Source organism: Anser anser, assembly GCF_964211835.1.
Source record: "Anser anser genome assembly, chromosome: 3".
Taxonomy (NCBI): Eukaryota; Metazoa; Chordata; class Aves; order Anseriformes; family Anatidae; genus Anser; species Anser anser.
In genome coordinates, this window is record NC_139722.1 from 38,680,720 (window position 1) to 38,690,504 (window position 9,785).

General features: G+C 45.1%; 1 long non-coding RNA gene across 1 annotated transcript; it reads left to right on the forward strand.

The window, feature by feature from the left end:
- Nucleotides 1–8,007: 8,007 nt before the first annotated feature.
- Nucleotides 8,008–9,368, forward strand: LOC310897060. The gene is made up of 3 exons (XR_014582025.1): nucleotides 8,008–8,061; nucleotides 8,260–8,362; nucleotides 8,843–9,368. It is a non-coding gene; the product is annotated as an uncharacterized lncRNA (long non-coding RNA).
- Nucleotides 9,369–9,785: the final 417 nt, after the last annotated feature.

Sequence of the window (9,785 nt, forward strand, 5' to 3'; positions counted from 1 at the left end):
CTCAAGGACTGGTATGGGACTGACCAGCCTGAATAGTTGCTCATGTGCTTCCCATGAGGCTTTGGCTAGTGCCAGCCCACCTTCTTCCTGGTAGGACCAAGTTCTTGCAGGACCGCCATGGCCAGAAGCTGCTGCTGGTAGACAACAGGAACAAAAGTGCCTTCTTCGGGGAAAGACAAGAGTGCATCCACGTGGATTTGAACTGCGAAGGGCACCTGATCAGCAAAGAAAGGTCCGTATGCTGGCCCATATGTTAGTATAATTTGTGGGTGCATGGCAGCAGGTGAAGGATGATCCCCCTTTAAAACATACCAAGGTGCAGTAGTGAGGGAATTTTCCCCAGCATTAGGACCTCGCAGGTCAACCCATGGTGCTTTCAGCTGGTCTCAGTGTTTTTTTAAAGAGCCTTTTGCCACAGCTCCCATGTTGACAGCAGAAATAGTTTCTGACAACTTGACAAGGATTACATCGAGCAGGAAAAAAAGAAAGAAAGAAAAAAAGGAAGCAATATGAGTGCACAGAAAGAAGCACAGCTTTTCCTGTATTGTGACAATTTCTTAACTTTGAGAAAGTGTTTGCAGTTTCCACAGGGCATTAGTCTAATTTATCTAAAGATCTGTTGTGGTTTGTGGGAGATGTTTATTAAAGCTGATATAAAGGTAATGCCAGGATTTAATCCTCAGGGCTTTAGCAAATAACCACTATCTTTTAGTAGGAAGTGGGTGGCATGTTGGTTGTCAGCTCTAATTTCTCCTCCAGTCTGTAAACCTTATCCATACTTTTTCTATTACCCTGTACTACTAACTTTTGCAAGAACACACTATCTGCTTTTTACATAGGATAAAAACAGAAGGTAGAACCTTCAACAGAGATTCCCCATGTTTCAGAAGAGCATCTGGGAAAGCATCAAAGCCGAGGACAAAGTTAACATTTGAAAAGACTCTCTCAGAACACCCATTGCTCCTGTGGTTTGTGCATTATGCTGTTTTCCAAGAGATCTGGATTTGATGTCTTGTCCTTTGCTTTCTGGGGTGAGGAAAACTCTGAGCCCTTTGAGAGTGGGGAAGGGTATTAAATAAGGAAAGAAAGGACCTACGGCAAAGATCAAAACACCAAAACAATACACAGAAAAAACAAGAGGGCCGAGAAGACTCAACCCTACGGTACCTAACAACAATTTTTAAAGGCATGAGTTTGTCCAATGTGTTGTTTATTCATCCAATTTATTATAATGATGAACAGCTTTAAAATTGGAGCAGAATGCTAATTCATACTTTATGTATAGAATAAATGATAGGCAGCTGTGAGACGGGGAGCCGCTGGGGGGGGTCTTTGGCAATACAGACTGTACAAGCAAAGAAACATAACTTGGGGTCTCTCTTAGCAATGAGAAAATATAGTTTGCAAATTAAGTAGTTCTTCCTACTACTTAATGAAAGCTGGGTGCATGTGACTGCTATTGTCATGCCATGATCAATGGGATGTGAATTTGGCCTGTACTTAACACTGAGCCGGAGGAGTTATTCAGTGTTATTTGAATACTTTGAGTACAGGAATAGGAGAGCACTAAAGCTTCTCACCAGCCCTCAGTCAGGCAACAGGCAGGCAAATTGCTTCAGAGGCATCTTAAGAAGCAGGAAAAATGAAGGCTATTCATTTCACCACACTGTTGAAATTAAGTAGTGAGACAGATCCAGTGACCCTTAGAGGGCCAGCCAAGAGCAGTGTGGTAAATGTTTGCTTTTTTTTGCCCAAGAATGGAAAGTAAACCCATGCAAGTAGTTCCACAACTTTGTACATGAGCTACATGGAGGACAGAGACAGGGTTTGGCAACAGCATAGTCTTGAAAACTGTGTACATTGCAGTTCCACAGAGGTGAAGTACAGAGAAGATCTGACATGGGCTAAAGCAACCAGCACCTCATGCCTGCTGCTGGAGATCTGTGCTAATGTCGGAGGCATTGAAAGAAATGCAGAAAAAACGACACCTTTATTTCCATATCAAGAAGCCTACATCATATCCCCCTCCCCCCCCCAAAAAAAAAAAAAAAAAAAAAGATACTGGAACCAGAACATGCTTTCCAGTAAAATACAAACCCACATGAATCTCACATGAATCCAGCCACTGGTGCAAAAATGCAGCTCACCCCACACTCAGAAAAAGGTCGAGAGCTGCAGGTACAAATCACACAGGTGAATGCAGGTGCAGATTAGGAACGAGTGTGGGTTCAGACTGTGGTTTTGCACCACATGTGTAAAAAGAGTGCTGTTTGCACATGATGGTATGAAATTCTGTCAGTGTGACTGAGCCAGGTGGATTGCTTGAATGAGAAAGGGACTGAAGGCATGGAATGCGGACCAATATATAATAAACCCAGTGATGGGCTGGGCGAGGATTTTAAGTGAAAAAACATGTTCTAAATTTTGGAGGAAGTCTTCATTCTAAAAATCATTCGAGAAACCCTGCCAGACAGCAAAGTAACCATAGACTCCCTGGCTCTTTTTTTGCAAGAGATATTAAAATAACTCGGTAGTTATTTCTGGATCTAACAGTAAGTCAGGACAAATGGCCAGTGCCAGTCAAACCCTAATCTTGCCTACAAATAAACCCTAACCATTAACCCACTCCCAAGAATAGGCCAGGGATGACTGCCAGACTACATCTAACAGCAGAAGACGGACCCTGGTAGCAACATCCCCAGAACTACTTCAACAGTATTGTCTTGGTGCTGCAGCAGCTCAGACTCCTGGCTCCATTGTCAAAGAAATCCTGACTCTAACCCCAAACCTAACCATAACTTGAAGCCTGACTCTACTGCCAGCTGTGATGTGATTGCAGGGTGATCAATGACCTCTGCCAGACCCAAAACTGCTCACAGATAGGTAGTCCACTTCAGCTACGAGATTAAAACTGAATCAATAAACCCTTGTAATACAGGGAAAATGCTTAGAATTGAGTTTACAGTAAGAGTTAGGATTAGAGATGGGGTCTAGGACAACATGAGGACGACTGATAGCTTCCTGAGAGGTGTCCTATCCCAGCATGGGATTAATGTGACAGGGGCATATACCTTTATATTGAAAAGCCTGACAGAGCCCACTCTTCTTATCTGTAGCTCTACTATTTTGTATAACAGGTTTGGATTTGGGGTTAAAGTGGAAAGTATGAGTTATGACTGGATCTAATTGGGGTTGCTTAGGTTAACAACCACTGCTACATGAGTCTTTTATTTTGGGATTAATTAGGGATGATGTCAGGGTGATGTGTCGAGAAATCTTGGTGACAAATGTTTACAGATTTGGGTAATCGAAATTTCAGAACAAGAGCTAGAGCTGGGTTTGCAGGTTTACGGGGCCAGGGGATGAGGGTGACCACGGAGCCGGCAGCACCCAGCCCCACAGACCCCACCAAGGCCACCAAGACCAGCAGAACTGGGCCAGGGTGGCAATGGGACCGGCCCAGACCCTGCAGCCACCAGGCTGTTTGTAGCTGAAGGCATATGTCAGTTCTAGCTGTGATAGCTTCTTCTGGGAGAAAAGCAAAAACAAACAGAGAGAGGGAGGAAGGGAAAAGATAAAAGGAATACTTTGCCCAGAGCCAGCTGGGAAGAGCAGCATCAAGGTCCCAGACCACAGTCATCCTCTGGGACTCTCTCCAGAGCAGCAGCTGGTGAGGATGAGGATGATTTTCGTCATGCTTTTCCTCCTGTACCCTTTGTTTTCCACTGGGACTCGCTCAAACTCCTCTTTGCGTGTTCCTGTGTATGATGGTATTAGCGCTGATCAGAGTATGCTAATCAAGCACAAATGTTTCAACATTGGCAATAATAATTATTATTGCCTACTTTTCTGTACACTATGTTTGGTTTTCTCTAATATAAACTAACATCTACAAACCAAAAGGCAATGAATAAGGGGGAGAGGAGGTCAATTCCCACAGCAGTGGGAGCTGCTTCCCATGAGGACCTGTCTTGACAACTCTGCCAGGATTTGCAGGTGCATGGCCGTGAAAATAACAGCACAAGAACAATAGCATAAAAACAATTAAGGAAAAATACTGCCGAAGGGAGTCTGGAAAACACTGCCTGAATGACTTCAGGAAAAGATTTTGGAGCTGCAAATAGCAGGCCCTTAGCTTTACGAAGGCTAAGGCAATGGGGTACTTAAGGCAGCACACGTGAGACAACCACTGTTTTGTAGCAGGGTGACAAGTCCTGGACATTTCTGTGGATCTCCCTGAGGGATCCCAAGCCTTTACAAGAACAGCCTGTCAATAAGGGATATAAACAATGGTCTCCTGCAGCAGGCAGTGAAGGCTCTGTGGATCTGTGATGGGTCAGAAACAGTTCGTTCAGGTAGATCAAGGACTTTGTGAGTTGCACCTGCCTAGCTTAGATGTAGGTATTCCAGGTCCCAAAGGGCTTCTTCAGTGCTTAGCCCTGAGCCTGGCAGGCGTCTCTGCTCCTTGCCAAAAGAGAGGCTGGATCGCGGTGTCTTGTTGAGACTGGAATGGGTCAGTGAGTTACGTCTAGGGATCTACGATGTTTTCTTTCCAGATAGCTTATACTCATCTTTATTTCTTTTTCTTTTTTCTTTTTTTTTTTTCTCTTTCAAGCCAGGTGTGACATAGTATGTGCATGGCTGCTTAGCTAAAGTCAACAGCACACAAGCCCCAAACCTATCCCTAAGTTTTTGCTGTGGATCTAAACACAGCAATAAGATGGCAAGTCAGAATGAAATTGGAAATAACCCCTTTCCCTCCTCTGAACATGATCTGTCAGACACTACTTCCCACACATATAATTACTGGTTTCATGCTATTATTTCATTGTGCTGGAAGAATTCTTTGAGAAGTATAACAGATCTTTACCAGTAATTTAAACTAGCTACCAGTCTACATCCTGGTTACTGCATATCTACTGCCAAGACACTGTTTTGGTAACAGTTAATAATCAGCTGTCTGGACTACCTCACCGTAAACATTACAGGGTTTCATCACTCATGTTTTATTTAATTCCACTTGTCATCAAGGTCTATTATTGGAGCCTTACAATTTTGTTCAAGAGAACTGATTTTTACTACTGTTGAAAGCTCCTCTACATACTTTTTGCACTTTATTCTCCTGAGCTAGGACCCTTTTCTTTTAGTTCTCAGGTTGACATAAGATGTTTGTTCAAATAAATTCATTACATGATTGACAAGCTATAGGTGTCCCTTGTGGAATATGTTTGAGATGCCAGGGGGAAAAAAAGGAAAATGCATGAGGTTAGCAAATTTAGCTTGGGCTAAATACAACCACCTGTCTTTGATTCCACTCTTTATAAAGCCCCTCATGTTTACCATCCCGTAAAGGTATGTCCCAGGTGAAGAAGGTGTAAACTGAAATCATCCTTCCCTGTATACTTCATCCTTCTCTCATTGCCTTCCTTTTCTCCCCATTACAACCCCCTACACTTAGCCTGCAAGCACGCAGTGCAGATGAAGCAGGCAGTTAACTGGAATAATGCAATGGTTAAAATGGTCAAAAGCTTGCACAGGAGTGATGATGGAGCAGCTCCTTCAAGATCTGCTGTTCCAAAGGGTCTCAAGTGACAAAAACAAGTAATCACTTCAACCCCTATAGCAAGCAGTGATGGCCCTGCCACTCACATGTTGGCTTTACTCTGCGTTTCCTCTGTCCCCTGGCTCTGCTCTTCCTCTCTTGCCAGGAGGACAGGCTGCACAGGAAAGACCAGCAGCAGCCAGAGAGCATGCAGGCTGCACTCCTGATGAGCACAGGAGAAAAGGATCCAGGTCCCTGTGCCAAGGAATGGTTGCTCATCCTCCAAACTGAAGGAGCCCAGAAGAGGCGGTGGCTGGGCTGGAACGAGCCTCTCACATTCCACAAGCCCCAGAGATACACAAGCCTGACATGTTTGGAGGAGAAATTCCCCTTCCCAGAAAAGACTGGTCAGAGCTGGTGCTTCCTGAAAAAAAAAAAAAAAAGCCAGACAAATCAGCATTTTTCTGTTGGAACATCTTCCTTGTGCAGATCTGTGGTTGGGAACATCCCAGTGTGAAAGCTAACAGTGGGAGATACCTGAACAAAACAGGGAAAGGCATCTGTTTCCTAAAAATTGCCAGCAGATGCTAAGGTAAATAGTTTTTTATTGAAGGTCACTAAGCATGTTGTTATACCTTGGTCTAGACAGTCATGCTTAGCACCCTGTTCAGGCACTGCCTCAGATAGTTCTGCTCTGCAAGGCACAAAATCACATTAGCAAGGCCCGGAGCATAAAAGACTAAGCCCTGCTCAGAGTATGTGTATAAATAGCTCAAGACAAGCACAGTGCTACGCTGGTGCCACTATTTGGCCCCAAACTGTCCAGCTTCTGGATTGCTCCAAGTGCAGGTGGAGCAGATGCACAATGTTCTGCATTTGTCCACATGGAGATCTCCCACCCTGAGGAACTCAGACACGTTTTGCCAAGAGAAGCAAACATCTTTTCTCTTTGTACTGCATTTCCCTCTATCTGCCCTGTGATTTCCCTTTTCTCTGTTGTTGCTGACCTTTCTCAGATCCGAAGCTGCTGCTCCAGGCACAGTACTTGGAGTAATCACTGGTCATCACTGAGGAATTATAAGTCCTCCAGATAGCAGAATCAATTCTCTTTGGAGCTGTAGTTGTCATTGCCCCTAGAAAGGACTGAAACTTTTGCTTTGCAAAAAGTTAAACCTTTATCCTCAACATACTCCCTTAGGTTAAAGAGAGTAGGATGTGGTGAGAAGAACAACCTCTGGGGCAACCAGCATGCTGCAGACACAGGGTCTGAAGTTAGGAAGGTGGAGGTAGCTGTTTTTCATCGCCTTCTGGTAAGGTCTCTGCTGCCTCTCAGGCACAGCTTTTCCAGAACTGGATTAGTGACTGGGGATACCACCACCCCTTGGAGTTAGTGGGTTAGTGGGTTTTTGGTTTTGTGTTTTTTAAAAATACATTATTTTCTTAATTTACTGAGTCAGCATTCATCTTCCCCTAGCTCCTTGTGCAACTAGGAAAACCCCAGGAAGGTGTAGTTTGGGCTCCAGAAAGTCCTTGGTGAACACTGATGCTCACATAAGGGAAACTGAGGAAACTGAGCCCTTGTATTGTCAGTTTTCCTTTTCTTCTAGGAAGAATGGTTTTGCCCAGACGGCACGTGGGTCCAACCTGCATAATACAAATGCATAACTACAAAGATCTCTGCCAGGATTTCCTTCTGGTGCTTTGCTCACTTGCTGGGGTAGCGCCAAGCAGTGTTAAAAGGCATTTAAGTGGGCAATGGGGGGATCTGTGGGCTTCAAAGTGCTGTCCTCCTCCCTTCAGGTGGCTGGGCCCAGAGTTTTCCAGGGGGGTACCCTTGTGGGCACTGCAGCCCCTGTGTCCTTGCCCCATTCCTCTCCCTCCACTCTCCTCTACATCCCCAGGGCTGCATGGCTTTGGGAAGGGAAGGGTAGGAAGGAGCCAATGCAGTCAGAACAGCTGTGGGAGCAGCTGAGACAGATGCCAGAGTATTTTGCACAGTTTTCACCAGCCACGCTCTGTCTTTCACTGCTTTTGCTTCAAACCCCGTATCCCCACCTGCTTACATCTCTTCATCTCAGCTTCAGTCACATGGGACCCCATCTCCTGCTGCCTCCTCGCTGCTCTCCTGCCTGGAAACAACCTCCCCTTTCCTCTGTCTTCTCCTCTTCCTTCCCCACGTTGGCTTGTCCCCCAGAGCCTGCCCTGCCTGTTTTGGGCACGACCTCTCCATTGCTCAGTGTATACACCCAGCCTGGCACGCAGGGGTCCCTTCTCAGGCACCGCTGTAATAACAACCGCAGAACTGCATTGTGCTCGTGTCTTTACTAGCTTATACAGGAATATACAGTGGTGTTTTACAAGGCTATAAAAATACATCTTAAAGGAAGCGAGCACAGGAAAACAGGAGGAGTGGGGCCAGATCAGCTGATGTAAATAAAGGCTGCATTGAATTAAATAGCGCTGCAACTATTTACAGCAGCTGCAGGACCTGACCTGTGGCCTCCTCCTGAAGCAGGGAGGTGCTGCAGCATCCCCTTTCTGTAGTGGTAGATGCTGGCCTGAGCTCCCCTTGCCCATGCAGTAGAGAGGGATGTTGGCAGGGAGGGGGAATGGGAGGCACAGATGTGCTGCAGTTGCAGAGGGTGATGCTTACAGCCAGGGTGCTGCATGGTGCCCAGGAGTGAGGACAGGCTCATTCTCTTCTGTCCCTGCTGCAGACTGGCTGCCACCTGGGGATAGTCCACCATGGCTGGATCTGGGCAGGATTTGAAGTATTCACCAAACCATGCTGTGTCGAGTCTCCGAAAACTACTTGGCAAGGTAAGGTCAAATCTAGCACAGGGGGTGGACTTCTAGGTGGCAGAAAGAAAACAAGAAGAAAGGAAGGGAAGTCATTTGGGAAAGGTCAAACATTATGTTTTGACATTTTCTGTTCTGAGAACAACTGAATTTGTTTCAGTTTAACCTGAAACAAGTGTTAAACTTTCCATTCAGCCCCTGAAATGATAGACTTGTACCATGGTAGGGCTTTGTGGATTACAGACCTGCTCCCTGGGGTGTACAGCAAAGCTCATTTCATCTTTCCTGGATCAAATTTCTGTAAGAATAAAAATTCCTATAGTGATCCTTCAGGAGAGACAGTTTCCCATTGAGACTTCAGGGTAATGTGAACTTCCATCTCTGGCAAGCTGCTGTACTGAGCACTCACAGAATCCAGGTATGCAAGTAAAACAAAGGGACTAGTTTTGTAGGACTAAATTCATGAAGTGGATAAAGCTGTTTTTGTGTTGTTTTTCCAAGACTTTTCAGGGGTAAAGGAAGTTTTCTCTGTGGAAGTGAAGTTCCATCAACAATCAGAAGAGCCTATGGATAGGAAATATTACCTTTACACTCAACCAGACTGCCTCAGTTGTCTTGAGTTGACTACAGATTTCAGCATGTTCAAAGCATAGCATTTTTACCTCTGTTATAAATTACAGAAATTAATATATATATATTCAATTTTGAATTTTTAAAAGAAAATAGATTTCAAACAATGGCATCACTTGGGGGGGTGTCTTTTTTTCTTATAGTGTTGAAATAAAATGCTCAGAGAACTTCAATGACATTTAAATATGCATTTGTCAGCTCTGTTCTGAAAAACAAACAAACAAACAAAAAAAAACACATTTACATGGTTCTTTGTTTCATTAAAAATAAAATAAGTAAAAAACTTCCAAACAGCTGTAAAGAAAAAGTGAAAAACTATCTCATCCCAGCAGCCAGCTTTGTGATTTGGCTGTGGATGAGTGATGAAAGGAGGTCAAGTACGGGATGGGTCTTTCAGTTCGCATCTCTGGTGGCTCTGCTCACATCCACCTTGGCTGGGGAAGAGAGTGGTCCAGAGCTGCCTGATGGTCGTTTGCACCTGCATGCTGGGGCTGTAGAGCACCACTGTGTCTGCTCAGGGACAAAGTGACACCCAGCCAGGCTGAGAAATGGTGGGCTTTGAATCACAGAGGGTCTTTCATTCTGGATCCCAAATCTGAGATTAACAGTCTGGAAGCATTCATGGCTTCCGCCATGGTCTGAATCTTAGCAGCTGTCCTGGGGGAGGAGGAGGATGGGTTAAATCCCTTGCAGCTTGCCTTGGGTTGGGGCTCACCAGGAACAGCTGGCCAGAGCACACTCACTGTGAGCACTGGGCTTTGGCTTCTCTTGCAAGAGCTCTGCGCTTCCAGGGCTGTGTGCATCTGCAGTTGTG